The sequence below is a fragment of the Giraffa tippelskirchi genome, chromosome 2 (genome assembly GCF_054371585.1).
Source record: "Giraffa tippelskirchi isolate mGirTip1 chromosome 2, T2T-mGirTip1v1.2.pri, whole genome shotgun sequence".
Taxonomy (NCBI): Eukaryota; Metazoa; Chordata; class Mammalia; order Artiodactyla; family Giraffidae; genus Giraffa; species Giraffa tippelskirchi.
In genome coordinates this window covers 53,880,489-53,907,562 of record NC_137276.1, presented here as the reverse complement: position 1 = coordinate 53,907,562, position 27,074 = coordinate 53,880,489, and the positions used below count along the sequence as shown (strand labels likewise).

The window sequence follows — 27,074 nt, the reverse complement described above, 5'->3', positions numbered from 1 at the left end:
TTTGATATTAAAAATGACACTTTATTTTCCAAATATAAAAGTATTAGATCATATTAAGAGAAATGTGGTTCGACAAGTCAGGCATGCTCCCTGGTATCAGTCTGGCAATTTTCATTCCCTTTCCCCTTGGAGTATCGCTGATCTGGAGGAGGGAGGAAATAAGTATTTTTCAAGAAATTCTCCTTAAATATTATTTACTGCAGTGGAGATGTTGATAAGGCTGGTCCCCAAGAATTTCAGGTAGAAGCTAGCTTATTGCTACATAAGGGCAGCTCCAGGGCTTTTATATCCAGCCGTATCCAGGGCGGAGGCCTCCAGGCGCAAGGACACTAACAGGCCCAGCCATCAAGAAAGAAAGAAGAGAAGGCCTACCCGTGATTGAAGTCCCAAAGGGAAGGAGGACCTGGTCCCAGGCAAAGGAAACCCAAGACACTAACAGGCCCAGCCATCAAGAAAGAAAGAAGAGAAGGCCTACCCGTGATTGAAGTCCCAAAGGGAAGGAGGACCTGGTCCCAGGCAAAGGAAACCCAGAATGATAGTGTCCTGAATTTGTTTCCATTCTCAGCACTCCGGTGTGCCTCTTCCTTCCCCTCAATCTCAGCAAGATCTGGCAGAGTGTGTGGTTCTGACACTACCCAGAGCAAGCACGGGAGGGCAGAGAACACGGATGGACTTAGAAATACAAACTGTTAGAGGTGTCTTCTCTATTGAAAGGTGCGAGAGAAGCCCATGTCAGACCCAAAGCTCAGATTACTCCTAACTTTTCAGGGTCAGGAGGTTGAATTGCCAGGTTTGACCACGGTCAGGCGACAAATGTTGGTTCAGGAGGTCGGCTATAGGTCGGTCAGCCTGTTAGAGGCATCACAGGTTTGGATCCAGCAAAGGCCTGAGTCAGGGGGCAGAGAGGCAAGGTCAGTGGAAGGGGGCGGGTCCCGAGAGGGGGGCGTAGCCTGGGAAAGGCTGGCGTGAGGGCGGGGGCGGTGCCAGAGGTGGGCCGAGGCTGGAGTCAGACGGCGGGGGCGGGCCCAGAGGCGGGGCCTAGCCCCAGAAGGCTCGCGCCTGCGCACGGGGGTACCGGGGGGCGGGGCTGCGCGCGCGCGGTGTGCGGGCTCAGGAGGGCGGAGTCCAGGCAGGCGCCGGCCGAGGGAGGGGGCGCGGTGGCTTTGGAGTGCTGCGCTCCCTCAGGCCGTGGACGCGATGGTGGCTGCTGCGGGGCAGGCGGCGGGACCGGCATAGATGTGATGGGCGGCCCCTCGCTTCACCTGCCGTCCTTGGGCCTGTAGGTCGCTGGGCGACCCGCAGCCGGGCCGCGGCTGAGGAGGCAGCGCGACCTCCGCACGGTGAGAGCCGGGGTCGGGGCGGGAGCCGGGGCCGGGGCGCGAAGTCCGGGGCGGGAGACGAGGGGCGGCGAGCCCCCACAGCAGCCCTGAGCAGGGAGCGCGGTCCTGGGCCCAGACCTGGGCTCCTGGGATAGGGCTGTGGCGTCTTCCGGCCTCCTGCCTTCCGGAGGACCCTCGGGAGCCCCCGCGAGCCGCCTGAGGCCGGGCAGCTGTGGAGCGGGGAGGCCAGACGCCCCTCGCCCCTGGGGCTGTGACAGGCGCATCGGGGGCCTTGGGCCGCTGGTGCTGCGGCCCTTCTCTCAGGAGAAATCAGGGGGAAGCTGAGATACCCAGTGATTTCAGAGTCAGGATGCTTGTGAGGGTTGATAGGGGAAAGTACCGGGGTGCCCCGAATGACTGTGGGTTTTTTTTTTTCCTTTTCCTTTTTAAAATTACTGGGCCCAAACAAAGACACACCCTAAAACACATCTTGAGGAAAAACTTTGGTGGCCCACACCGTTGAATAGGTTCAGATTCTTCTCTTCTTTTTACACATCTGCTGTTTTTCTACATATATATATTTTTAATGCACCTTACTTTTTTTGTCAGGCAAAGGGAGAATGAATCCTTTGGGGGAGCCTTTGATGGCCAAGCTTGAGTTTGAATTTCAATAATTGCAAATTCATCTTTGTAGGCTACCCAGCCAAATAGGCTTTCTGTTCCTAGACTAGGCCTGAGCAGTGTGGAAATTACTGATGCAGGGACTCTTTGCAGTCCCAGATTGAAGTGTGTATGTTTCGCTCCCACTGGTAAAATAACTGGAAGGCAGCTTTTCAAAATAATATTTTGAAAGACATTCCTTTTCACCCCCCCCAGCATTGAAATATTAATCGAACCTATTAATTTTGCCATTTAAAAAAATTTCTCAAGTGTAATCTTTTAGACTAGTTTAAAGAGAGTGTGGTTGTGGCACTTCTTCTTTAACCTGAATGAATTTAAGATACTTGCTTTCTGCAGAAGATAGTCACAAAAAACATGTTTTATCTGTAATTGATTTATATATTACAAGAATTGAAGCACTCCTCCCTATTTTGCCTGAAGTCAGACGTTATTATTGTTTACCTCTTCATTTACTACTTAGTATCTTTAGTAGTTTCTTGCTTGTTTTCTTTGGTGGTTCATCAACACTGATGTCAAATAATCTTTAGGTAACACACACAACACACACTTGATTGACCTTTTAGTTTTAATTCATACTCATGCAATTTTACTTTAGTGTTGTATTAATATGCCGTAGTAACAAACTGCTGGAAGCCATCCTGAAGAGCAGGAGCTCTCCATTTAACAAAAACATAAGACAATTTATTCTGCCTTTCCTCACTCAGACCTACATTTTCTGTTTGACTCAACTTTGAATGGGGGAAGAAGGGGAGACTTTTTAATTTCGTGTTTAAAAATCCATCAGTGACTCTTCATAATTTGTACTTGATAAAAGTCAGAGTTCTTCACAGTTTCTGGTACTTGTCTATATTTCTGATTTCATCTTCTACCATTTTGCCTGCCCTCTCTGTACAAAGACTACTTAGAGTTTTCTGAAGATGTCCTCTTCCTTTGTGGTTTTTCCTCTATTGAGAATTTACCTGTTGCCTCTATTGAGAATTCTTCTCTAGTAAACAACTTGCCCTTCAAGACCTGACCAAATTATCACCTCTGACTCTTGTACAGACACTTGTCTCCGCTAATCTATTAGTACATTGTACATTCTGCAGTTAGTACCTGTCAATTGGTAGTTAATGATTTCTTAATATGTCTGTGTCCACTAGACTTTCGGGCTTAAGGAAAGAGACATTTGCAACTCTTAACACATGCTGTTGTATGACACAGGTGCTCACAAACTGTTCATTGAATGAATTTTTGAGGAATGCTCCTAATCGTGAATATAGTTTCTAGGCAAAGCATGTTAGCTACCTCTTTCCATGTTAGAAAACAGAAGAGATGACTGCACAAGGTGCTTTACAATTTGTAAGGATAAAGTCAAACTTAACTGTTGCTAGTTAGGAATGAAACCCAATTTTTGAAAACCCTATTCATAAACCCTGTTATGAAACTCTTTATAAAAAGAAGCCAATATGTTTTATGATACAAGAATGACAAAGAGTATGACCAGTAAGGATGGCTGCTTTTTTAAGTTAGACCTTTATTTTAAGACAGATTTGGCCAAGGTCATGCAGGTAGAAAGGGACAGAACTAGGATACAATCCAGGTCTTTTGACCATCTGTGTCCTTGCCCCCAGTTTCTTATTTCTAACTCTTGTTACAATCACAGTAGGAGATTTTGAGAGGTTTGGATGTATTTAGTTAAGGGGGTCTATTAGTGGAATATCGAACTTGAAAGAATTAATAGATAATTTGGTTCAACTTTAAAATTTTCACTCATTAAAGAACTAAAGCCCCAAAGGGCAAGAACCTTACTTGAGGTTACTTAGAGTTACTTGTATCCCATATCTCCTGATGTCACACTTGTGTATTTTTCATTATTCCATGGTGTTCTTGGGGAAAGTGAGGAAGTTACCAGTTTTCAGAGGGAGAGCAAATCACCTTCAACCTGCTTGACTGCTTAGCTGCCTGCCACTCTTAGGGTCTTAGAACCCTTGAGGCGAAGAAACATGATGACTCATTTGGGAATATAGGAGAAACCTAATCTCACTATTCCATTTGTCTAGAGAGTTTTGGATCTCATTGCTCGACAGAGAGCCCTGTAATAAGTGGCTTCTGCTCACCATATGGAGACCCCACATAAAGTTACATTTTGACGGTAAAGTAAGATTTAATAGAATAAGGTTGCAGCTGGCTAATAGCATGGTTAAAATTACATGTATGGCTAGCTGTATGTGAGAAAAGCTATCTGATTACACCTACATGATAGGTTTTTTGGGGAAGAAAAATTGGTTTTATGCCTTTGAAAACTTAGTTTTGAAATGTGTACTTAGTATAATAGGCCTGATCAATATCAGCAGACTACTTAATGGTCAAAGAAATAAAAAAAAATCAAAATAAACTTAAAGTTTTTTCTCATTTACTTGTCATATATACACGATTTTGTACTATAATGAAAGCATAGATACAGTGTTCAATATTTGCTTTCATATTTAATGTTTTCTTATTGCTATGGTTTTTATGCATTTAAATTATTATACAGTGTTACAGTGAATTTATTTATTTATAATAATTGGATATCTAAGCTGCTTCCCATTTTTCACAGGATGCAGTTAGTTAACTTGTAGAGGTCCTTTGTTTTGCTTCTTACCTTTAGGCTAAAGTTCCAGGGGGAGGATTATAAGGTCAAAAGGTGTGAAGGTTTTTGTCATCTTTGAAAAATATTGCCAGATTTATTTCTGAAGGTAGTATTTATTTACACTGCTTCCAGCAGTTTGGTTGACCAGTTTTATTTTTTACTTTTACAGGCTTTTGTTTTTAACTTTTTTTTCTCAAGTGAGTATAAGAGTATCTGGTGTCTAAGATCACTGTTCACAATAGAAAAGGAAGTGCAGTATTTTTCTCATTGTAGTTTCTTCTTTGTAGGATTGTTTGTCTTTTGCCTATAAATTTACTGGCATCTTCTTACTAATTTTCATTAGCACTTAGCCTCATAAATATATTATTCTCTTGAAATATGTTTGTGATGTGTTTTATTTTTGTTATTTTTATTGCTGTAGACTTTCAATTTTAAAATTGTTAAAATCATTGACTTAAAATTTTTTGTGTGAGATTTCATCTTTTGATTGTGAGGTCTTAGAAAAATGTCATTCCACCATGTGATGCATATTTTTATTTTCTTAAGCTTGTAGAGTTTGTTTTGTTATATATATATATCTTTAACAATAATACATGCAGTTGTAATTGCATTTAAGTTATGTGGATTTTATACTAAAGAGAATCACATTCTTATGAATATCTGAATTTCCGTTGCTAAACTACTGTCTTTTTTCTTCTTGAACTTGGATAGGAAACAAAATGAAGCTAATATAGTTATTTTCTTTAATAAATGGATTAAAAAAAAATAAAGTAAATTTAGACCAGAAATTTCATGAAAGCAATATTTTGGTTAATTGAAATTTTTGTTGGTTCAGGATTAACTAGAAGATCATTTCTGATTTAACTTTTATTGTTAATCATTCTAAAATATATGAAAATAAAATTTTGGTTATCTTCTTCCTTTGGGAATAAGACAGTTTAGATAGATGAGACAGTCTTGGCATGATAGTTAACATTGATTGCCGGTACTTTGCTGGCACTTGAATAGAACTTCTTCCTTAATCTTCATAATGATCCTAAGATATGGGTTCTTTTCATATTTTCATTTTGCAAATGAGAAAGAGAGGGAAGGTGATCTGCCAAAGGTAGCACAGCTAGTAAGCATTGGAACTAGACCTCAGTCTGCCCGCTTTTGAAGTTCTCTATTTAAAAAATATATTATTTTCCCTGCTAAGGATTTGAACTTTATCTTTCAGGTCCTGGAAGCATATTAGATGTTTCAAAGCAAGGGGATGATATAGAATGTTATATCTTTTAGGGAGATGGCTGCTATGTTATTGGATACATATTGACATATGTATATTTACATATTATGGATATATATTGAATTGTGTTTCTGATAAGAAGTGGTTGAAATAGGTCTAATGAGAAACGAAGCCTGAACTGCAAGTTGGAAGTAGAGATCAGGGGATATTATGGAAATATATGGAGCTTGGTAACTGGTAAGAGAGTGGGAAGCTGGAGTGTTGATTTGGACGTTATTCAGTGGGGTTATGACAAGTGACTATGTGCTCACAGCACTTTGTTCTGTTTTGTTCATAGCACTGACTGTGATTTATTGTACCTAACTTAGTGACACATCTACCTCCCCTATTGGGTTATGTACTTGTCAAGGACAGTAACTGAGTAGAAGTCATGAGCTAATACAGGAAGATGGCAAGAAACTGAACTGGGGGTAGGAAACATGAAATCACCAAAATCAAAACGTGGCTGGAGGAAGAGAAGCTCTAGAGAGAGACAGCTGTCAGAGAGAAGGGGGAAAAGCCATCAGTGCAGGATTAGGTGTGTTAAGGAGAGGGAGGTGTTAGCACTGAAGTGAATACAGAATGCCACCTCAAGCTACAAATGGTTTTGGTTTGTGTGCCCTCGTGTGATTTGCTGGTGGCCAGTGGCTCTATGAAATTAAATAGTCTTTCCTTTGTTTCTGACCTTTTCCCCTCCTCAGTACCTTTTTCAGAGTATGCTGTGTCCTCTTTATAGCTTCTGCCATCTGCTTGCTGCAGGTGCTGATGCTGGGTCCTGACTCAGCCTATAGAGAGCAACCAATCAGAATGGTCCTTTCTTTTTAAGTGAATTGACCAAGCAAGAGTATGATAGGTGTAGTCTCTTGAGTTTTCAGTTCTTTTCTCCTTAGTTGGTTGCCTTGAATGCTTCCAGAATTACCTCTCTGACTGATTGGTTGAAATTTGCAGTTATTTGGAAGCCAGAGGATTCTTAAAGCCTGCATCCCTGAAAGATTTTCACATTTTCCACATCGATCAGAAAGTTAATTTGAAAATATTTAGATCATTTTTGAGGATTGTTGACCATCATTCCAAATAGTTAAGAATCTGTGTTCTCTTTGTATAGTTCTATCATTATCTAAGGTGTAGAAACTTGTTTTAAATTTTCGTGATCAGTTCCTAACTTACTTTATTTGTCTGTTTTTCAAAGAGTCACTTAGAAAAGGAGTTTGTGCATGATATTGTCTGCTGCCATTTGCCTCAGAGCATCCTTTCCTTCACTGTCTGCATTGTCCTTTCTCTTTCCTTCTGCCCAGTTTCTGTACTTGGTAAGTAGAATAGGAAGGGGAAAAGAGAAAAAATACAGGTAATTACTCCTCTCTCCTGCCTTTCCAGTTGTTACTCTTTTCCCTCCCTCATTACTGCTCCCAGCTGTCCATTTTGGCATGGTCTCCTGCCCCATATCTTCAATTCTATGTGTGGTAATGGGAGATGCAAGACAGCTCTTTAATTGAGGAATGCTGGATTTCTTAGGGTTTTGGTTCTTCTGTGATCTCTGTTTTGGTGTCATATTGAAGAACCCAGGTGACATCTTATATCTTAACAGATGTTTCGATTTGCCTGGCAATCTACTTCTCTTTAAAATGGAAAAAAATAAAATGCAAGTCCTGTTTCTTTGAATCCCTCCCACCCCCACACCCCCCCCCAACACACACACCCGTCCTCCCATATCAAAATACCACAATCTTTTGATGACGGAGCCCCTAGTGGATACACTAGAGACAGTGAAGATAGGCAGTCACCAGAAGCTACTTTGAGTTATTGTTGTCATTATATTAATGAGACTTGGTTGCAGCCTGAGTGCTTTGGGGAAGTTTGAGAGCTTTCTCTGACCATTATGTCTTGGCAGCCAGTGTTAGGGTTGGGAGTTACAATTTTCTCAGAAGACCATAGCTCAGAAAAGCTGGGACTATTCATAAGAGCTGTTGAAGTGTATAGAACGGATCTGGTGATATTTTGATCTGAATTGGTAGGCCAGGCTACAGGAAACATAACCAGCTGGTATTTCTTTACAGGGAGGCAGGGATGGCCATTTCTTCTTCGTTTATTTAAAAATTTTATCTCAAGCTTATTTTATTTTAAGATAGTCTGGACTTGTCAGCCCTTATTTATAATTGGCATCAACTAGAGATGTAGATTTGGTCGTTTTTGTGGCTAGTTTTGCAGTTGACTTTTTTTTTAATGACTTGAGGATTTCTTCATGGTAAGGTTCCTCAGCCCAGACTTTGAGACCAGTTCCTGAATCTGGATTTTCTTCATTCATGCCATCTAGCCATTCAACAAATACCAGCTGGGCACTTGCTAGTAATGATGCAGCGAAGAAAACATATTTTTTGAGTTCTTGTAGGAACTTATGTTCTAGTAACAAGATACAGGAAGTAAACAAGTATATATGTAATATGTCAGCTACTTTTGTTGTTGTTGTTTAGTTGCTAAGTCATATTTGACTCTTTTTTTTGACCCCCATGAACTATAGCCTGCCAAGCTCCTCTGTGGATGGGATTTTCTAGACAAGAATGCTGGAGTGGGTTGCCTTTTCCGTCTCCAGGGGATCTTCCTGACGTAGGGGTCGAACCCGAGACTCCTGCATTGGCAGGTGGATTCTTTACCACTGAGCCATCAGGGAGCCCATCAGCTACTACATTGCTGTGGAAAAAAGCAAAGCAAAATAAGGTGGAAAGAACATGCTGGGGGGATGCTTCTGTTTTATATAAGGTGGCTAGAGGAGGCTGCAGTGATGAGTGGTGAACAGAGATGTGGAAGAAGTGAGGTTGTGATTAATTCGTGCTGCTATTAGGGGAGAGAATTTGAGGAAGATGAAATAAGAGTGCAGTCTTTTGTCTGAAGCAAGCTTGTCCTATTTGAGGAGTTGTAAGTAGATCCTTTTCTTTTTTTCGTACTGTGGTGAGGGACAGGGATGCCTGGGGTCGCAAAGAGTCAGACACAACTTAGCGACTGAACAACCACCACAAGTAGATCATTGGAGGCATTGAGGGAAATGACATGAAGGTGGAAGATGAGATCAGAGAGGTGGGGGAGGGGCCGAAGGGATGGCGGTGGGAGTGCGAAATAGATCATATATGACATTGTAGGCCATAGAACTTTTCAGTTTTTACCCTGAAAGTGGGAAGCTTTTGGCTGATTTTGACTTGTTTTAAATAGACCTCTTCAACTGCTGTGTAGAGAATGTCAAAGGCGGGGCATAATCAGATAATTCAGCAGGCTCCTGCAATAACCCCTGATGGGAGATGATCGTGATTTTAGGCAGGGTTGGGAGAAGTGCGCATGTTCTGTGTATAGTACATTTTGAAGGTAGAGCCAACAGAATTTGGTGGTGGATTGGATGTGGGTTGTAGGTTTTGACCTGAAAACCTGAAAGAATGGCATTGCCGTTTACTGGCACGAGGAAAACTGCAGGAGAAGCAGGTTTTAGGGGTAAGTAATAATGAGTTCAGTTTTGGATTTGTTAGCAGTCCAAATGGAGATACTGTCTAGACAGCTAGGTATACATGAGTCTGCAGTTCAGGTCAGAGAAGTGGCTCGGGATATAAGTTTCCTGTCATTGGCATAGAGGTAATATTTAATACTATTAAAACTGATTGAGATAATCTAGGGAGTGAGAGACTTCTCCACGGGAGAAGTCAAGAGACTTTGCCTTGGGGTCCTGTAATGCTGTTGGAGAGAGAGGGACCTGGAGAGGGAGAGTTAGTGCTAGAGTTAAAAAAGGAGAATGGATCACAAAGAGTCAGACAAGACTGAAGACTGAGGAGGTGTGCACGCATGTGTGTGCGCGTGCGCACACACACACATACACACACATCAATTTTATCCTAATCTGTGACCTTAAGGTCTATCATTATCCTGTATGTGTCTTTATGTATTGACCTATTTTTTCCCAAAGGAAGACAGTGGCTCCTGGAGAGAGATGTAAAAGAGCATATCTTCCCTCCAGTTTGGTGAGTTTTCTTCAGTTCAAAACTGTAATTTTTATATGTTGGTAGCAAAATTATTAATGAGTTGTTAGGAATCTGTTAAGTTTTTTTTTTTTTGATTGTTGTTATTTTGACCAGTTTTTCTTTGGTAATTGTTACTAATTATCATTCTCAGTAGTTTTGCACAGTGCTAGCCATGTGGTTTGTGTGTTAGTTGCTCAGTCATGTCTTACTCGTTGCAACTCCATGGACTGTAACTCAGCAGACTCCTCTGTCCGTGGAATTTTCCAGGCAAGAATACTGGAGTGGGTTGCTATTCCCTTCTCCAGGGGGATCTTCCCAATCCAGGAATCAAACCAAAGTCTCCTGCATTGCAGGTAGATTCTTTATCGTCTGAGCCACCAAGGAAGCCCTTAGCCATGTGGTAGGTTCTGAATTTTGGTTTTGTTTTCTCTGTCTGCTCTTGTAGTTTTATTATGAAGTACCTTAAATTTTTTTTAAGTAATAAAAACCTTTCAAAGTATAACCAAATACTTTGAAGGGGAAAACTCAGTGGCCACTCTTTCTTCTTTTTTTTCTAACGTTTTTGGTTGCACTTTTACTGTAATTGTTTCTGATTATTGAGTTATCTGAGATGAGTTCTGAAACTCATGTTGAAAGCCCTTATTACAGTTACAGCACTTTATGTGCCTCTTTCTGTGGCTCACTTATGTTCGAGTAAGTAGTTGTCAATATTTAGTGCTGGAGCATTATTGCAGTCGTTTCTTAATCTTCTTTAGTTTTCTTCCACATTTTCTTTCCTTAGCCACTGATCCATGCTACTGACTTGGATTTCTGAAACAAGTTTTGTTATTGCTTAAAAGTCTTCTGTGGCTCTTCCCTGTGTTTTTCTGTTTTCCCGTCTCCTGCCTGTACTCGCACTCTGCTTTAGGGATTTAGAGTGCTCCTTAGGGGATTCTGGTGCACATGGAGGTTCCTTACCCCTGGACTACAGGGTAAGGGTCAGATTCCTTATCAGTGTACAGAAAGTCCTTCATGAGCTGTGGCCCTCACCTTGGTCATGGTTCCATGAAGATGAGAAACTCTGATATGTCCATGCTTTTGCACATGTTATTTCTTATTTTTCCAGAATACGGTTCAACTTCTTAGCTCTATCTTGTTAAGTGACTTCATCTTTTGAAAAGCTCACCATAGACATCTCCTTTTCCAGGATGGCTTCTAGGTCTATTTTTATCATGTCTTCTCTCCCCATCCTCCATTATCTTCTCTGTTCTGTTACCTGTGTTCCTTTACATTTTGCAGTTATTTTGTTGTAGTATTTGCTGTATGTTATTTTGTTTGCTTTTTGCCTGGTCTCCTTTGTTCTAATGCAAACTGATAGTCCCTCAATAAATTTTTGTTGAATGAATGATTGAATAAAGCAAGTAATTATTCAGTATTAACCCAGTTTAGATTGACCTATTTGGTTGGGCTTTTCATTTTCAGTTCAGTCGCTCGGTCGTGTCCAACTCTTTGCGACCCCATGAACCACAGCATGCCAGGCCTCCCTGTCCATCACTAACTCCTGGAGTTCACCCACACTCATGTTGATTGAGTCGGGGATGCCATCCAACCATCTCATCCTCTGTCGTCCCCTTTTCCTCCCGCCCTCAATCTTTCCCAGCATCAGGGTTTTTTCAAATGAGTCAGCTCTTTGCATCAGGTGGCCAAAGTATTGGAGTTTCAGCTTCAACATCAGTCCTTCCAATGAACACCCAGGACTGATCTCCTTTAGGATGGACTGGTTGGATCTCCTTGTAGTCCAAGGGACTCTCAAGAGTCTTCTCCAACACCACAGTTCAAAAGCATCAATTCTTTGGTGCTCAGCTTTCTTTATAGTCCAACTCTCTCATCTGCACATGACTACTGGAAAAACCATAGCCTTGACTAGACGGACCTTTGTTGACAAAATAATGTCTCTGCTTTTTAATATGCTGTCTAGGTTGGTCATAACTTCCTTCCAAGGAGTAAGCGTTTTTAATTTCATGGCTGCAGTCACCATCTGCAGTGACTTTGGAGCCCCCCAAAATAAAGTCAGCCACTGCTTCCACTGTTTCCCCATCTATTTGCCATGAAGTGATGGGACCAGATGCCATGATGTTAGTTTTCTGAATGTTGAGCTTTAAGCCAACTTTTTCACTCTCCTCCTTCACCTTCATCAAGAGGCTCTGTAGTTCTTCTTCACTTTCTGCCATAAAGGTGGTGTCATCTGCATATCTGAGGTTATTGATATTTCTCCTGGCAATCTTGATTCCAGCTTGTGCTTCTTCCAGCCCAGCGTTTCTCATGATGTACTCTGCATGTAAGTTAAATAAGCAGAGTGACAATATACAGCCTTGACGTACTCCTTTTCCTATTTGGAACCAGTCTGTTGTTCCATGTCCAGGTCTACCTTGCTTCCTGACCTGCATACAGGTTTCTCAAGAGGCAGGTCAGGTGGTCTGATATTCCCATGTCTTGAAGAATGTTCCACAGTTTATTGTGATCCACACAGTCAAAGGCTTTGGCATAGTCAATAAAGCAGAAATAGATGTTTTTCTGGAACTCTCTTGCTTTTTTGATGATCCAGCAGATGTTGGCAATTTGATCTCTGGTTCCTCTGCCTTTTCTAAAACCAGCTTGAACATCTGGAAGTTCATGGTTCATGTATTGCTGAAGCCTGGCTTGGAGAATTTTGAGCATTATTTTACTAGCGTGTGAGATGAGTGCAGTTGTGCAGTAGTTTGAGCATTCTTTGGCATTGCCTTTCTTTGGGATTGGACATCTGTTTAATTTCTACAGGATATGCAAATAAACAATTCAGATAGCATTCTTAAAGCCAAAGACTCACCCTCATCGTGTCTTAGGAAATTGACATTTTGTTAAATATTTGTTCTTATGAGCAAATAATAAGATTTGTTGATGATTTCATTACGTAGCTCAAATTTCTCTTTTTGTCTGAATATCTGAATGTAGCTGAACAATAGAGGTTTGAACTGCATGTCCACTTATGTGTGGAATTTTTTCAAAAGTAGATACTATAGTACTGTACCATCTTGGTTAGTGACATCTGCGGATACAGAGGGACCAAGTATAGGGAAGGCTGACTGTAAGTTGTACTTGATTTTCAGCTGCATGGAGGGTTGGCACGCTTAGCCCCTGTGGTTTCCCATTTTTCTTTTTGATGTTTCTGTTTGAATATGGTCCTTAGACACCTCTCATCCTAACCATATCTTAAACTCATTCCCTAAACTTTATCTTGACTTTTCCACTAGTGCTTTCTGTAGTACCATCTTGTAGTCACTTAGGTTTCTCTGTGGTAACTTTGAGTCTTCCTTCTATATCTTGTCATTACTGAGTTCTTTTGTAATTCAACAAATTTTTTTTGTCCTCTTCCTATGTTCCTGTTTTGTTCTAATTGTGAGAGGCCTAATAAGAGAGGGTCCCAGTCCACAAATGATTACGATGCAATGTGATGGGTATGATAATTTAGTAATAGTGGAATATCTAGGGCACCCTGGGATTAGAGAATATTTCTCTTTCATGTATCTCTTTAATTCTTATTTTGTCTACTGCCAGCATCTTTCAGGCCCTTATTATTAACGTTTAGATAATTTTAAGACTGCTTAGTAGCTTGTAACTCTCTTGTCATTCCAGTTCATGATGAATGTTGTCACCAGGCTAGTTGTTTCAAAAAGAAAAAAAAGAAAGCTACTTGTCTTTCTTTTTTCTCACAGAATAAAATCTAAAATAGAATAAAATCTGGAATGCAAAATCTTTGGCCCAGACTTCCTTTCTTGTCTTCTGCTACATGAACCTTTCATTCCAACAAAACTCTCCCACATTCTGTTCCAAATACACTTTGCACTCTTCCTTTTTTGTTTCCTCCTCCTAACAATATTTTTTTTTCTTCTCTTGCTCCTTTTACTTATTGAGATTGCATCTATCCTTGGACATAATTACTAATTGTTAAATCCTGTGTGAACCGTTTAGCTGATCATGCCCGTATTCTTGACACCCTCTTTTTCTTGGCTTCCATGATACCACTCTTTCCTGTTTCTCTTTCTTACCTCTTCTTTCTCAGCTGTCATTACGAACTGCTGTCCCTTAATGTTCATGTTTTCTAAGGTTTCAGCCTGACCTCTTTTTTTCTTCATTGTTATGCTTTCTTGAACATGCATTATTTTTTGTTATCTCATATGTGTTCATTTATTCACTCTAGTTTCTCTCTTGAGCACTCCAGTCCTTAAGTTTGCTGTTTAGAATGTCCACCTGATTGTTCAGCAGAAAATCTGAAACTTAAAACATCAAAAATTTGTACATGGACTTCTCTGGACTCATGTATTTACTTCATTTCGTGACTTGGCTAGTGATGTTGCCAGTCATTCCTGAGAATCATCTTGACTTCTGTTCATTTTCCTTTGGCTATCAAGTTCTGCTGATGGAGCTTTTCATTCTGCATTCTCCTTACTGTTTCTTTGGGCCAGGCCCTAATATCCCCAGTAGACCATTGTAAAAAGCCCCTTTGAAAGTGATTCTTCTCCTTGTGTCCTGGATATTCTACAGGAAATGCATGTTAGTTGTATCCAGCAGGAATGTCAAAGGCAAAATAATTTTGAATCTGCCATCCTAGAATAGCACTTGAACCAAGGACTAAACGTTGTGTACCCATTAAAGGTCTATTTTCTAAATACCTCTGTTAGGGTGACATTGTTAAGAAATAGTTTATACTTTTTACAAGAAATTTGCTTAAGTGTTAATAATATAATCTGTAAGGATTAATGGGAAAAAGTAAGAAAAGATACATGGATAAGTGCCAGATATAACCTTATAGGACATTTTCTTAATGAGGTAGAAAAAGAGATTAAAAGTTTAAAAGTAATACTTGCTGCTCTGTGTCCAAATGCCAGTTAGAGAACAATTGAGTTTAGGAAGATCTTGAGGCTGTGAATAAATGAAAATAGGAGCTTTAGTGTGGAGAATTGTAAGCTAATATATTTGAGTAGTACTTGGAATAGACGCTGTTTAACTGTCAGTTAATACCCAGAAGAGACTCCTGATATCATTGTTGCATGTTCCTGGAAGATGCTGTCCTAATATGCTGATGCTACAGATAGGGTAACATAATCACTATACCTCTGCATACTTTAATATGATTCACAAGCACAAGTTGTTTAGTATTGAATCATCATTTTCTGAACCCAGATATAGCCATAGAAGAGCTCTTTAGTTTCCTGAACTTTTTCTTGATTTGCTAACAGATTTTGTAAAATTTTGTGGAATTTGTCTTGCTTGTACCATTTAAAGAATTCCACATTTGCAGAAGAAAGTATTTTAAAACTTGAATCCTTTATATTCTGGATGCTTTAGTACATATTTCAAAATAATTGAATTTTACATGTTGGTGAATATTTTGCAAAAATATTAAATGTATTTTTATTAGCCTTTGCTGTTGCCGCATTGTTGATCTTTATTTACTTTTTGGATAAATTTAGGGTTTGTGAGGCTGGTAGTAGATTCTCATTTGGAAATTATGTTGGAAAATCTATTTGAGCATCTGTTATGTAGCATTTTGACATTTAGAGTGGTTTGTGTGTATCATTTTGGCTTATAGTGTTCTGCCTAGGGAGCACCCTTGAGGAGGAGGTAAGAAAGAAGGGTAAAAAGTCTTGAGAGAGAGTCCGTAAGGTGGACGAAGGTGAACGAAGGTGAATGAGTGGACATTTTGAGCCAAGGTGGGTAGTGCAGTCCCAAGACTGAGAAGAAGTCCTGAAAGATCATGGTATGGTCACAGATCCTTGGGTGGTTTGGTATAAATGGAAGACAGGGTTTATTGTGCAGTGATGAGAGAAAGCTGCTGCAAGGGAATGAAAGCCAGATTTTGAAGGTTTTTGTAGTCTTCACTGCATATTTAAAAAATTTTTATTTTTAGTTAGAGGATAATTGCTCTACAATGTTGTATTGGATTCTGCTGTACAGCAGTGTGAATCAGCCAGAGGTATACATGTATCCCCTTCCTTCCTGAGCCTCCTCCCAGCCCCTCCTTCCACCTCACCCCCTACGTCGTCTCAGAGCACCAAGCTGAGCTCCCTGTGTTATGTTTAGTTGCATTTTCTTAGTGTCTGTGTGTCGATGGATAGTTAGTGTGATTTCTCCAGTTTCATTTTGCTTAAATTTAAAAATGAGAATAATGACAATATCTACATTGTAGGATAGTTGTGAGGTTTAAATGAGGTATTGTGGGTACCTGGGATACAAGTCCTCAGTAGATGTCACCTGCTGTTGTTAGTACCATTTTAAAGCATTTGTTGTTTGGAGGGCCACTCAGAGAGTTTGAGTTGAAGAGGAAAATGATCAGATTTGTGATTTTGAATATCAACTCTGGGAAAGCTATAAGGATGAAATGAAGGGGAAGAAACTGAAGGTAGGGAATTAAGAAAAATTATGCTGGAATACTGGCTAGAGATGGTAAGATTCTAAATTAGGAAATGAGGTAGTGTTGGAGAAGACGGGATGGAGTTGAGAATTATTACAAATTGACATGCACGTTGTATTCCGTGAGTTGGAGAGATCTAAAGGAAACGAGGAGAACAGACAGCCATCATAGAGTACCCAGCTGAGTAGGAAGCACTGTATTCTCCTACTCATAAGAGAGTGCAGAGAAGGTGGTTAGAAGCCAGTACTTGTCATTGCCAAGGAACTAATGACTGAGCTAGGTTGCCTCCTTTTCCTCAGTGGGGCTGGAGCATTTGGGCAAGTCTGGATGAGTTCAGAGCAGTGACTCTGGGCAGCTCACTGGGATAATGTGCCTGCTGTCAGGAGACTCTCATGAGTGGAGAAGAAGAATGGCATAGACCACAAGTAGACCTCTAAGTGTAGTGGGGCTTCCCAGGTGGTGCTAGTGGTAAAGAACCTGCCTGCCAGTGCAGGAGACATAAGAGACATGAGTTTGATTCCTGGGTCAGGAAGATCCCTTGGAGGAGGAAATGACAACCCACGCCAGTAGTCTTGCCTGGAGAAACTCGTAGACGGAGAAGCCTGGTAGGCTACAGGCCATAGGGTCACAGAGTCAGACACAACTGAAGCAACTTAGTGTACATAGACCTAAGCAGTACCAGGTATGAAATAGAAAAAGAGCTAATCCCAGAGAAGTTAGAATGAATAACTGACAGTGTTGTGCTGTATTATTATTATTATTATTATTATTATTGGATTTTCTAAGTACTAAAAGAGGATCAAGCCCTACTAGGGACTCACCTAAGTTTTGTTAATTTTACAAGCCTAGAAGTATCCTTCAGGCATTTGGTATTTTAACATGTGATAGTGAGACCTTTTGAAATATTACTTTATAGACATTTTGGGTAAAGATGTATTCCTGTTTTTAGTTGTGTTTTTTTTTGAGGTACTTTATGCCCTTTATGTTCGTGTATTTTCATTTAATTGTGTTGTGTCTGCCAAGTTTAATTGTAGCATTTGAAAAACTACCTTCCACAGTAAAATGATTAGTTTTTAATTTGTTTACTAAGTTGACTCTTCTTATCTGACATAATTTTACTTAAACGTTCTTTCATAACAGAGAACAAGTTCTGTCTGGAATCTTATGACATGTATTTTCTTGTTACTGAAGTGCTCCATGCGTTGGATTGACCAGTTGCCAGTATAGGTTAAATATAAATGTACTTTGATTTTAAGGTGTGGTTGATACTCAGACTTCAACCTTTAACTTTTTTCAGTCATAGTTTATGAAATTATCAATTGTTTGTGTCTTTAAACATGATTTGGGGATTGTTCATAGTGATATTAGTATTTTCACTTCTTTATCAGCAACCCCTAGTTGTTATGTCTCTTTTGCTATGGAATTAGAGTAAGACTCTTTCCTACATATTGCTATGTCCAAGGTAAAAAAAGAAACAAACAAACCCCAAACACCCTTTTACTAGAATTGTAGTCATAACATATTTATATTCTTCAGTAAGTTTCATTTCTTCACTCAGTAGCTTTTACTGTTTTTTCTACATCTGTAAGAATGAAAATTATTGAAATATGTTGTGGTCCTTGTTTTCAAGGACCTTCCAGTCTAGTAGAGAAAGTAGAACATGTGTAGACATAATTTTAAAGATAAAATAGTGTGATACTTGCTATACTCAGAGAGGTATGGGAGTGTTTAGGAGGAACACTTAATCCAGGTAGAGATCACATGAACATGCTAATTCTACAGTGAGGTTTATTGTTTATGTTACATGAGAAGAGAAAATACAGAAGCACAGAGCTGTCATCTAGTAGTGTGATATAGATCAGAACATAAGGCACAGAACATTCCAGAGAGCAGAAGTATAGATATTGTACTTGATGTGAGGTTGCAAATTGCAAAAAACCTGTTCTAGTCCTTCACCTCTTCTCATGCCATCTCTTTGTAGAGCTGTTGTGTACGCTTCTTGTCTCCCTGGTGGGGACACTGCTCTGGGTAGTAGAAGAGACAAGTTGGCTTGTTGAGGGGAAATGCATGTGAGATGGGTTGATCATTTAGCATGAATAAGAGAAATTTAGGGCTGCCTGCTTAAAACATTTTTTTCTTTTAAATTTGTAAATTATTTCATACTCAGAAAAGTTACAAGAATGAGAGTAATACAGAGATTGAGTAGTGTTTATCCAGGTTCATCTGTTGCTAATATTTTATGTCATTTGCTTATCATTTGCTCTCTTACATATGTACATAAATACGTGTATGTATACATATGTCTGTATATGTGTGTGTGTTCTTGCACGTGCCCACATGTGCCAAGCATTTGGGAGTAAGTTGCACATGTCACGATGTGTACGTGCTAAGTCGCTTCAGTCATGTCAGACTGTGCGACACCATGGACTGTAACCCAGCAGGGTCCTCTGTCCATGGGCTTCTCCAGGCAAGAATACTGGAGTGGGCAAGAATAGTGAATACAAACTACTTCACTAAGTTTTACATTGACACAATAATTTAATCTACCATTTGTATTCCAATTTTAAAAAAATTGACTGAATCTCTTTTATAGCTTTAACCCCCTTCCACAGACTGCCTTTTAAAGGGCAAGAATGAATCTTGAGAGATTTTTGGTAGCAGTTGTCTATTAAAGGTCTAAAGGAAATCATGGAGACTTACGTTGGACTCCCCTTTTATTCTGCGTCTGTCTTTCCCCCAGTCTTTCCATCTCAGAAAATGGCAGCACGATTAGAACAACCATAAGTTGTTCCATTTAATCTATCACCAAATGCTGTGGCTCCTATCTCCCCAGTCACCTTGAACTCCTTTCTGTCCATCTACTTCACCCTGCCTCTCCATATTTCTCATCTGAATCCTTCCTGCCTAGCTTCTAAACTGATTTTCCTGCTTCCATCTTTTCTCTCTTACAATTCATTCTCCACGTAACAGCCGGAATAATCTTTTAGAAATGAAAATTGGATCGTGTCACTCTTGCTTATAACCTTGATTGGCTTTTCATTGCACCCCACTGCTAGCTCCTTTTAGGTAATAACTTAAATATTATCCCTCTAAGATGCTTTCCTTGATGCCCAGTCTGCTCTTTTCTCCTATAGCATTTCCCTGTTTTCCTTCATAGGATTTAGGATTCATAATTGTTTACTTGTATTTTTTTGTCTTTTTCTCTGTTTCCTACACCAGAGTAATTGCAAAAACCTTTAAGAGTCATGTCTGTTCTGTCAACTTTTGTATACCTAGCACTTAGTATATTGCTAGGATCTTAGCAAGTCATTAATAAATATTTGAATACTCTAGTAAAAGGAAACCTGGGAGGTTTTCTAGTTCTACTGCCCACTCAGTGTAAGAGTCTACACTATCTCTGGCAAATGATTATGTGTCTTGTTTTTGGATGCATTAACTTGTTGAGTAAATTCTGAGAGTTTGAAGTTTTCATTATTTTGGACTAAAAACTACCTTTCTGTTATTTCCATCCACTGAACTTAGTTCTGTCTCTTTTTGGCTTAAACTACTTGACAACTGTAATAATACATTCTCTTGGTTTTGCTAGGCTAAAACATTTGTAAATGCTTTGTTTTTCATCTTGACATGGTTCTTCACCCTTACACCAGATACCTCTAAATAAAAGTGGCTTATTGAAAGATAAAGATACTCATAATTGGTACAGTTCAGTTAAGTTCAGTCGCTCAGTCATATCTGACTCTTTGGGACCCCATAAACCACAGCACGCCAGGCCTCCCTGTCCATCACCAACTCCCTGAGTCCACCCAAACCCATGTCCATCGAGTTGGTGATGCCATCCAGCCATCTCATCCTCTGTCATCCCCTTCTCCTCCTGCCCTGAATCTTTCCCAGCATCAGGGTCTTTTCCATTGAGTCAGCTCTTTGCATCTGGTGGCCAAAGTATTGGAGTTTCAGCTTCAACAACAGTCCTTCCAATGAACACCCAGGATTGATCTCCTTTAGGATGGATTGATGGATCTCCTTGCAGTCCAAGGGACTCGCAAGAGTCTTCTCCAACACCACAGTTAAAAAGCATCAATTCTTTGGTGCTCAGCATTCTTTATAGTCCAACTCTCACATCCATACATGACTACTGGAAAAACCATAGCCTTGACTAGACAATAGTTTGAGTATTCTTTGGCATTGCCTTTCTTTGGGATTGGAATGAAAACTGACCTTTTCCAGTCCTGTGGCCACTGCTGAGTTTTCCAGATTTGCTGGCATATCGAGTGCAGCACTTTCACAGCATCATCTTTGAGGATTTGAAATAGCTCAACTGGAATTCCATCACCTCCACTAGCTTTGTTCGTAGTGATGCTTTCTAAGGCCCACTTGACCTCACGTTCCAGGATGTCTGGCTGTAGGTGAGTGATCACACCATCGTGATTATCTGGGTCGTGAAGATCTTTTTTGTACAGTTCTTCTGTGTATTCTTGCCACCTCTTCTTAATATCTTCTGCTTCTGTTAGGTCCATACCATTTCTGTCCTTTATCGAGCCCATTTTTTCATGAAATGTTCCCTTGGTATCTCTAATTTTCTTGAAGAGATCTCTAGTCTTTCCCATTCTATTGTTTTCCTCTATTTCTTTGCATTGATCGCTAGTAAAGTAATGCTCAAAATTCTCCAAGCCAGGCTTCAGCAATATGTGAACCGTGAACTTCCAGATGTTCAAGCTGGTTTTAGAAAAGGCAGAGGAACCAGAGATCAAATTGCCAACATCCGCTGGATAATCAAAAAAGCAAGAGAGTTCCAGAAAAACATCTATTTCTGCTTTATTGACTATGCCAAAGCCTTTGACTGTGTGGATCACAATAAACTGTGGAAAATTCTGAAAGAGATGGGAATACCAGACCATCTGACCTGTCTCTCGAGAAACCTGTATGCAGGTCACAAAGCAACAGTTAGAACTGGACATGGAACAACAGACTGGTTCCAAATAGGAAAAGGAGTCCGTCAAGGCTGTATATTGTCACCCTGCTTTTTTAACTTATATGCAGAGTACATCATGAGAAACGCTGGGCTGGAAGAAGCACAAGCTGGAATCAAGATTGCTGGGAGAAATATCAATAACCTCAGATAAGCAGATAACACCACCCTTATGGCAGAAAGTGAAGAAGAACTAAAGAGCCTCTTGATGAAAGTGAAAGAGGAGAGTGAAAAAGTTGGCTTAAAGCTCAACATTCAGAAAACTAAGATCATGGCATCTGGTCCCATCACTTCATGGGAAATAGATGGGGAAACAGTGGAAACAGTGTCAGACTTTTTTTGGGGGGGCTCCAAAATCACTGCAGATGGTGATTGCAGCCATGAAATTAAAAGACGCTTACTCCTTGGAAGGAAGGTTATGACCAACCTAGAGAGCATATTTAAAAGCGGAGACATTATTTAAAAGCAGAGACATTACTTTGCCAACAAAGGTCTGTCTAGTCAAGGCTATGGTTTTTTCAGTGGTCATGTATGGATGTGAGAGTTGGACGGTGAAGAAAGCTGAGCCCCGCAGAATTGATGCTTTTGAACTGTGGTGTTGGAGAAGACTCTTGAAAGTCCCTTGGACTGCAAGGAGATCCAACCAGTCCATCCTAAAGGAGATCAGTCTTGGGTGTTCATTGGAAGGACTGATGTTGAAGCTGAAACTCCCAATACTTTGGCCACCTCATGGGAAGGGTTGACTCATTGGAAAAGACCCTAATGCTGGGAAGGTTTGGGGGCAGGAGGAGAAGGGAACGGCAGAGGATGAGATGGTTGGATGGCATCACCGACTCGATGGACATGGGTTTGGGTAGACTCTGGGAGTTGGTGATGGACAGGGAGGCCTGGTGTGCTGTGATTCATGGGGTCGCAAAGAATCGGACACGACTGAGCGACTGAACTGAACTGAACTGACTAGATGGACTTTTGTTGGCAAAGTAATGTCTCTGCTTTTTAATATGCTGTCTAGCTTGGTCATAACTTTCCTTCCAAGGAGTAAGCATCTTTTAATTTCATTCCTGCAATCAGTAATTTGTGGTAAAATAATTTATAGTATATAAATTCGGTATAGTATATTGTAGCCATTAAAATAATAACTGTAACTATAGATATGGGGAATATTTATAAAATAATATTTAAAGAGTAGAATATTAAATTGTTTTTAGATATTTATCATAGCTGACTTTGGCATATAGATGTAATTGAAAAGGGAAATGAAGTAGTGAGAAAAGTTTTGTTAGGGTAGTAGAATTACAGGAAGATGTTTTTAAGGAAGAGTTAATAGTAATAGTTTAATCAAAAATGATAGAATGTACTGTTCATAATGTCATTCTAATTAGAGTTAATTCAGTTCAGTTGCTCAGTCATGTCAACTCTTTGCAACCCCAGTGACTGCAGCATGCCAGGTTTCTCTGTCATCAACTCTTGGAGCTTACTCAAACTCATGTCTATCGAGGCAGTGATGCCATCCAACCACCTCATCCTTTGTTGTCCCCTTCTCCTCCTGCCTTCAGTCTTTCCCAGCATCAGGGTCTTTTCTAGTGAGTCAGTTCTTCGTATCAGGTGCCCAAAGTATTGGAGTATCAGCTTCAGCATCAGTTCTTCCAATGAACATTCAGGACTGATTTTCTTTAGGATTGACTGGTTGGATCTCCTTGCAGTCCAAGGGACTCTCAAGAGTCTTCTCTAACACCACAGTTCAAAAACATCAATTCTTTGGCGCTCAGCTTTCTTTATATCCATACATGACTACTGGAAAAACCATAGATTTGACTAGATGGGCCTTTGTTGGCAAAGTAATGTCTCTGCTTTGTATTATGCTGTCTAGGTTGGTCATAGCTTTTCTTCCAAGAGCAAGCGTCTTTTAATTTCATGGCTGCAGTCACCATCTGCAGTGATTTTGGAGCCCCCCCAGATATAGTCTCTCACTATTTCCATTGTTTCCCCATCTATTTGCCATGAAGTGATGGGATTGGATGCCATGATCTTAGTTTTCTGAATGTTGAGTTTTAAGCCAACTTTTTCACTCTCCTCTTTAAGAGGCTTTTTAGTTCTTCTTCGCTTTCTGCCATTAGAGTAGTGCCATCTGAATATATGCGGTTATTGGTATTTCTCCCAGCAATCTTGATTCCAGGTTGTGCTTTATCCAGCCTGGCATTTCGCATGATGTACTCTGCATATAAGTTAAATAAGTAGAGTGACAATGTGCAGCCTTAACATACTCCTTTCCTGATTTGGAACCAGTCTGTTGTTCCATGTCCAGTTCTAACTGTTGCTTCTTAACCAGCATACAGATTTCTCAGGAGGCAGGTCAGATGGTCTGATATTTCCATGTCTTGAAGAATATTCCATAGTTTGTTGTGATTTACACAGTCAAAGACTTTGGCGTAGTCAATAAAGCAGAAGTAGATGTTTTTCTGGAACTCTCTTGCTTTTTCGATGATTTAGCATATTATGGCAATTTGATCTCTGGTTCCTCTGCCTGTTCTAAATCCACCTTGAACATCTGCAAGTTCACGGTTCACGTACTGTTGAAGCCTGCCTTGGAGAATTTTGAGCATTATTTTACTAGCATGTGAGATGAGTGCAATTGTGTGGTAGTTTGAGCATTCTTTGGCATTGCCTTTTTTTGTGATTGGAATGAAAACTGACCTTTTCCAGTCCTGTGGCCTTGAGTTTTCCAACTTTGCTGGCATATTGAGTGCAGCACTTTCACAGCATTATCTTTAGGATTTGAAATAGCTCAACTGGAATTCCATCACCTCCACTAGCTTTGTTCGTAGTGGTGCTCCCTAAGGCCCACTTGACTTCACATTCCAGGTTGTCTGGCTCTAGATGAGTGGTCATACCATTGTGATTATCTGAGTCCTGAATATCTTTTTTTGTACAGTTCTTCTGTGTATTCTTGCCACCTCTTCTTAATATCTTCTGCTTCTGTTAGGTCGATACCATTTCTGTCATTTATTGTGCCCATCTTTGCATGAAATGTTCCTTTGGTATGTCTAATTTTCATGAAGATATCTCTAGTCTTTCCCATTCTATTGTTTTCCTCTATTTCTTTGCAGTGATCACTGAGGAATCCTTTCTTATCTTTCTGTGCTATTCTTTGGAACTCTGCATTCAAATGGATGGATTCAATCTTTCCTTTTCTCTTTTTCCTTTAGCTTCTCTTCTTTTCTCAGCTATTTGTAAGTTCTCCTCAGACAGCCATTTTGCCTTTTTGCATTTCTTTTTCTTGGAGATGGTCTTGGTCACTGCCTCATGCACAATATCATGAACCTCTGCCCATAGTTCTTCAGGCACTCTATCAGATCTAATCCCTTGAATTTATTTGTCACTTCCACTGTATAATTGTATGGGATTTGATTTAGTTCATACCTGAATGGTCTAGTGGTTTTCCCTACTTTGTTCAATGTAAGTCTGAATTTGTCAATAAGGGGTTCATGGTCCGGAGCCACAGTCAGTTCCTGGTCTTGTATTTGCTGACTGTATAGAGCTTCTCCATCTTTGGCTGCAAAGACTGATTTCGGTATTGACCATCTGGTGATGTCCATTATAGAGTCTTCTTTTGTGTTGTTGGAAGAGGGTGTTTGCTATGACCAATGTGTTCTCTTGGCAAAACTGTGTTTGCCTTTGCCCTGCTTCATCCTGTACTCCAAGGCCAAATTTGCCAGTTATTCCAGGTGTTTCTTGACTACATACTTTTGCATTCCAGTCCCCTATAATGAAAAGGACATCTTTTTGGGGTGTTAGTCCTAGAAGGTCTTGTAGGGCTTCATAGAACCGTTCAACTTTAGCTTTTTCAGCATTACTGGTCAGGACATAGACGTGGATTACTGTGATATTGAACGGTTTGCCTTGGGAATGGACAGAGATCATTCGTCATTTTTGAGATTGCATCCAAGTACTGCATTTCAGAGTCTTGTTGACTACAATGGCTATTCCATTTCTTCTAAGGGATTCCTGCCCACAGTAGTAGATATAATGGTCATCTGTGTTAAATTCACCCATTCCAGTCCATTTTAGTTTACTGATTCCTAAAATGTTGACATTCACTCTCGCTCTTTACTGTTTGACCACTTTCAATTTGCGTTGATTCATGGACCTAACATTCCAGGTTCCTATGCAATATTGCTTTACAGCATCAGACTTTACTTCCATCACCAGTCACATCTACAACTGGGTGTTGTTTTTGCCTTGGCTCCTTCTCCTCCATTCTTTCTGGAGTTATTTCTCCACTGATCTCCAGTAGCATATTGGGCACCTATCAACCTGGGGAGTTCATCTTTCAGTGTCCTATCTTTTTGCTGTTTCATGCTTTCATGGGGTTCTCAATGCAAGATACTGAAGTGGTTTGTCATTCCCTTCTCCAGTGGACCATGTTTTGTCAGAACTCTCCACCATGACCTGTCCGTCCTGAGTGGCCCTACACGGCATGGCTCATAGTTTCATTGAGTTGCATGAGGCTGTGGTCCATGTGATCAGTTTGGTTAGTTTTCTGTAATTGTGGGTTCCATTCTTTCTGCCCTCTGGTGGAGAAGGGTTAGAGGCTTATGGAAGTTTTGATGAGAGAGACTGACTGAGGGGGAAACTGGGTCTTGTTCTGATGGGCAGGGCCATGCTCAGTAAATCTTTAATCCAGTTTTCCATTGATGGGCGTGGCTGTGTTCCCTCCTTGTTGTTTGACCTGAGGCCAAACTATGGTGGAGGTAATGAAGATAATGGTGACCTCCTTCAAAAGGTCCCATGCACGCACTGCTGCCCTCAGTACCTCTGACCCCGCAGCAGGCCACTGCCAACCCACACCTCCACCGGAGACTCCTGGACACTCATGGGCAAGTCTAGAGCAGTCTCTTGTGGGGTCACTGCTCCTTTCTCCCGGGTCCTGATGCACACAAGGTTTTGTTTGTGCCCTCCAAGAGTCTGTTTCCTTAGTCCTGTGTAAGTTCTGGTGGCTCTATGGTGGGGTTAACGGCGACCTCCTTCAAGAGGGCTTATGCCATATCCAGGTCTGCTGCACCCAGAGCCCCTGCCCCTGTGGCATTCCACTGCTGACCTATACCTCTGCAGGAGACACTCAAACACAGTTCTGTCTCAGTCTCTGTGGGGTCTCTGGGTCCTGGTGCACACAAGGTTTGTTTGAGCCCTCCGAATGTCTCTGGCGGATATGGGGTTTGATTCTAAATGTGATTTCACCCCTCCTACCATCTTGCTGGGGCTTTTCCTTTGCCCTTGGACATGGGGTATCTTTTTTGGTGGGATCCAACGTTCTCTTGTTGACGGTTATTCAGCAGTGAGTTGTAATTTTTTAGTTCCTACAGGAGAAGATGAGCTCACGTCCTTCCACTCTGCCAGCTACAATAAGCAGCCCAGGAAGCCAGCTTGCTGAGTTAGAGTTAATAGTCTGCATTAACTCGCCTGATTTACGTAGTGTATTTCTGTTAGTGCAGTCTAAGATTACCTGTTGTGTGGCTTTATCACATTGTTAACCCTTTTGAGCTCATCAACTGAAATTGCTAAAGTAAACTAAGGCCCAACATTTATTTTCTTGAGATTTAAACACATTTTAATTTTTCTGCAGTAATGTATTAAATTGGCTTAGAGACCTGAGATAGTTTGAATGACTGAGAGATTGGTGGGTATTCTTTCCTGTCTAAATTATTTCTTGAAGGTACCAAGACAGACTGCTGGTACATTATTTGACTTTTTTCTGTCAGTACTATAATTCCTACTTTGCTGAAATAGAATACTATTTTGATATTA

At 40.5% G+C, this 27,074-nt stretch overlaps 1 protein-coding gene across 17 annotated transcripts in view; it reads left to right on the top strand.

Moving 5' to 3' along the window:
• The first annotated feature begins 1,127 nt into the window (after window positions 1–1,127).
• The window catches only part of CCSER2 (coiled-coil serine rich protein 2), a 163,767-nt gene continuing 137,820 nt past the window's right edge, over window positions 1,128–27,074 (top strand). For 10 of the 17 annotated variants that reach the window (XR_014075052.1, XR_014075053.1, XR_014075051.1 and 7 more), the window contains exon 1: window positions 1,128–1,340. The gene's annotated coding sequence lies outside the window, so the exon portion shown is untranslated. Of the gene's footprint in view, window positions 1,341–9,818; window positions 9,874–27,074 lie in introns of all 17 variants that reach the window. The other 7 variants (XR_014075062.1, XM_081563290.1, XM_081563215.1 and 4 more) reach the window with 2 other exon arrangements.